Source organism: Jaculus jaculus, chromosome 15, assembly GCF_020740685.1.
Source record: "Jaculus jaculus isolate mJacJac1 chromosome 15, mJacJac1.mat.Y.cur, whole genome shotgun sequence".
Classification (NCBI taxonomy): Eukaryota; Metazoa; Chordata; class Mammalia; order Rodentia; family Dipodidae; genus Jaculus; species Jaculus jaculus.
Genome location: NC_059116.1, coordinates 20,449,265 through 20,453,234, shown reverse-complemented (window position 1 = coordinate 20,453,234; position 3,970 = coordinate 20,449,265). Strand labels below are relative to the sequence as shown.

General features: G+C 43.5%; 1 pseudogene; it reads left to right on the top strand.

The window, feature by feature from the left end:
* The first annotated feature begins 886 nt into the window (after window positions 1-886).
* LOC101606168 lies at window positions 887-1,694 on the top strand (annotated as a pseudogene).
* Window positions 1,695-3,970: the final 2,276 nt, after the last annotated feature.

Below are 3,970 nucleotides of genomic sequence, written 5' to 3'. Positions count from 1 at the left end.
TCTATCTATACATCTGTATATCTCCTTTAACTCAAGGTGATCCTCCTTGTAGCTCTGCCTCCCAAGTGCTGGGATTAAAGGTGTGTGCCTCCATGCCTGGCTTTAGAACATATTTTTAAATGAATGGGATAGCATTAATAACACATGGCTGTTTGCTATTATCTTCATGTTTGTGGGTAGCCTTCTTTATTAAAAAGTCCATTTAATTCTCACATTTTCTGGTGGACTGGAGCTGACCGAGAGCTCCAGAACCCTCAGGGCAATCACTAGTGGGTCCTGACCCCAACATGGTCTTAGGTCCACATGTGACTTCGTTGTGGGCTGTTTGGAAGGTCTCAGGCCCGACTCCAGGACCTGAGAGAGACTAGCCCGTGATGGGTGAGGAAGGGCATTCCACACATCCCTTCTCCAGATAGGCTAGACCCATAGACCTTTCTTCTTGCTTCCGCTGAAAGTACACAAAAATAATGCAGTACTTTGAACTAGCACATCTGGCCTGTCAGGACCATGCAAGGGTCTTGATGGACTGTGAATTGTTTCAGTTTTTCAGAATCTCAGCTCATTGCTTTGAAATGAGATGCATAGCCCCAGCCTGACACCAAGTTGACACAGTTCAGGTGTAACTCAAAGTGGAACATGCCCTTTGACTTAGAAAACAAACCCCGTTCCTTCCCGATGGCATAGTATCAGGATTTATTTTAAACCCTGAATCAGTGAGATACGTCTCAGTTTGACTTTTTAAATTGAATATACCAGGAAAATTTTACATGTAATTTACTGTGCCTGGAAGGATGTGAATGAGTAAAATAATACAGACATAATTCGTCTCTGGAAAGATTATACCCTAGCATTTGAAATGCTTTTCTATTTAGAGCAGTAGTCAAAAATGGAAAAAAAAAAAGCACATGATGATGGAAAACCAGACCCAGAGAATTTCTTGGACTTTTCTGAACACTTTAACCAGCTGGAGCTGTTGGAAACACACGGACACCTTATTCCCATCGGCACTCAAAGTCTCTGGGTAGGCATTGTGATGAAGACGAGGAGCCAGACGTAAATGATTAAGACTGGTACCTGTTGCAAGAAAAAAAAAATGGAAAAGGATCTAAGCAAATTGCTTCTTTGGGCTGGTGAAAATAATAAATCGGCTTATGGCAACGAGGAGGCTACTTTCTGAGAAGGCCACTCATGGGAACAGTAGGGAGGAAGATGAGTGTGTCCCTCTTCATCAAGCAGCCTACAGTGGACATTTAGATATTGTCTGTGAGCTGACTGTACAAGGGGCGGATGTTCATGGTGTGACTGTGGGTGGCTGGATCCCCCTGCACAGTGCTTGTAAGTGGAGTAACACCAGGGCGGCCTTTTTTCACCTCAGCATGATGTAGACATCAATGCCCAAATGAAAGGCCTCTTGTTCCCCCTTGCATCTTGCTGCTAGGAATAGAGACAGCAAAGATAGCCTGGAATTACTCCTCATGAACCGCTACATCAAACCAGGGCTGAAGAACAACTTGGAAGATAAGGCATTGGACGTCGCCAGAAGGACAAGTGTCTATCACAACCTCTTTGAAATCGTGGAAGGCTGTACAAAGTCTTCACCTCCATCTTAATGGTTCTGGTCATCCTCTGAAGTTGATCAGTATCTGCGCCTCCTTCCTGTGAGATGCGAAATACTCCCATAATACAGTCAGCGTCGTAAGGAAAGTGTAAGAGAAAAGCAAAAGAAAACACCGGACTCTCTACAGACTGTTTATTGAGAGAAACAGCGAGGGGCAGCGACCTTCCCATGGGATGAAGGCTGAAGCTCTGGGCCAGGCTGGGGTGCAAGCTGATAAGGAGGAGCCTAAGAAAAAGCAGACGGCACTAGCTGTAGGTCCAAGGGAAGTAGATAAGGAACTGTAGTTATTTGTGTCCTTGCTCAGAATAAGCTTTTTTAGCCAAATTGTCTAGGAAGGCTAACCCACCAGACACTTTCTGTTCTCGCAAGGTTTTCTGAGTTAAGAGAAGCTTATTAATCAGGAGTAGCCTGACAAGGCTGCATGTCTCTGTGACTTCTTTATTGCCTGCTGGTTTTAGGGAGAGTTATTGGCTCTTTAGTTCCCTCTAGTTTTCAGGGAAGGCTGTTAACTCTTTAAGCATCAAATGTCTCGCTACAAAAATTCAGTACTTGTGATATTCTTGCCTATCTTGATGTCAAACCTTTGAGAGTTGTTTCAACATATCTGTAATGATTTCTGTGGAGCTTGTGATTTTTTTTTCTTTCTTTTTTTTTTTTTAGCAGACGTAATTTTAACTTGCCTATACTTACAAACTTGACATGGGTAATACCAAAACCAAGGATATTTTTGGTGCTGATCCAAGAGAAATGTGTTTTTAAATATCCTTTATCATGCTTCTTTGTTCAGTATTAATATATTGACATGCATTTTTATAAGGTAAGCTGACTCAATTTAATTTAAAAGAAATATACTGCTGCCGTTCAGCTGTCTTCTCTGCATTACCATCACCAGTTGCTTTCATTCTAAACTGAAAACACTAACATATTAGTGACCTGATGGTAAGTTAAAGAGACTATAAAAACCTAGATCCTTGTATTTTAAAATGTAGGCTATTCAGAGACAAGCAGTTACCTAGGTATTTAGTCCATGACTCACGTATCACCTCGCCTGCCACACTTCTCATAAGCTGTGGACAGCCCTTCCTCAACGCAGCCAGCCCACACAGTCCTTATTGATGGGGTCAAGTGTCACCCTTTAAGCATGCACAGAACTCTACCCTGGTCCGGGAAGTTGCCCTCCACCTGGTCTTACCTGCCTTTTTTCATGTTGGGCTGGGCACTGCTCATATAAGGACTGTTGAGTTTGATTTTTTTCTTTCCCTTAAGGTCCTTATTTTCTACAACCTATTACAAAGGCAAAGTGACAAGGGGGAAGGACTCTAAGAATTAGAGATGATAGAGATGATTATCATACGGGGACTTGAACCACCAGTGGCTGAGGCTTTCTCAAACCATAGTATGGTGGTGCATGCTGTTAATCCCAGCTCTTGGGAGGCAGAGGTAGGAAGAATGCTGTGAGCTCAAGGCCAGCCTGGAACTACAGAGTACATTTCAGGTAGGTCTGGGCTAGAGTGAGACCCAACCTCAAAAAAAAAAAAAAAATTACATAAATAGTGACAAAAAAAACCGAATACAAATAAAGTCGAGGGTTTGGTAAAACAAAACCCTGAATTTATTTAAAAATTGTTTTTTTGTTTATTATTTATTTGAGAGCGGCAGAGTGAGAAAAAGGCAGATAGAGAGAGAGAGAGAGGATGGGCATGCCAGGGCCTCCAGCCACTGCAAATGCACTCCAGACATGTGCGCCCCCTTGTGCATCTGGCTAACGTGGATCCTGGGGAATCGAGTCTCGAACCAGGGTCCTTAGGCTTCACAGGCAAGCGCTTAACCGCTAAGCCATCTCTCCAGCCCCTGAGTTCATTTTTTAATCTACATAATACTTTGAATAAATGTGCTATGAGTCCAACAAACATCGTGCATGCATGTAACATTACAACCTCAGTCTTTCCAGCCCAGTTTCTGATTGCGTTCTCAGTGACCTCTTGACTACTGAATATTGGAACTAAAAGCCTAGTGAAAATGACACCGCAGGTTATTATTCTTCATTGTCAAATGACTGGACTTTGAATCACCTAGGAAACACAACCCTTCCAGAGAGGTTTAACTGAAGAGGAGAGTCACCATCAATGTGGGCTGCTCTTCCCATGGACTCAGGGCCCAGACTGAGGGCCAAGAAAGCGAACGGAGGCTGGGCGCGATGGTGCATGCTGAGGTAGGAGGATCGCTGTGAGTTTGAGGCCAGCCTGAGACTACATAGTAAATTCCAGGTCAGCCTGGGCTAGAGTAAGACACTATCTTGGGGTGATTGGGGGTGCAGGGTAGAAAAAAACAGTGAACTGAACACCAGTTTTC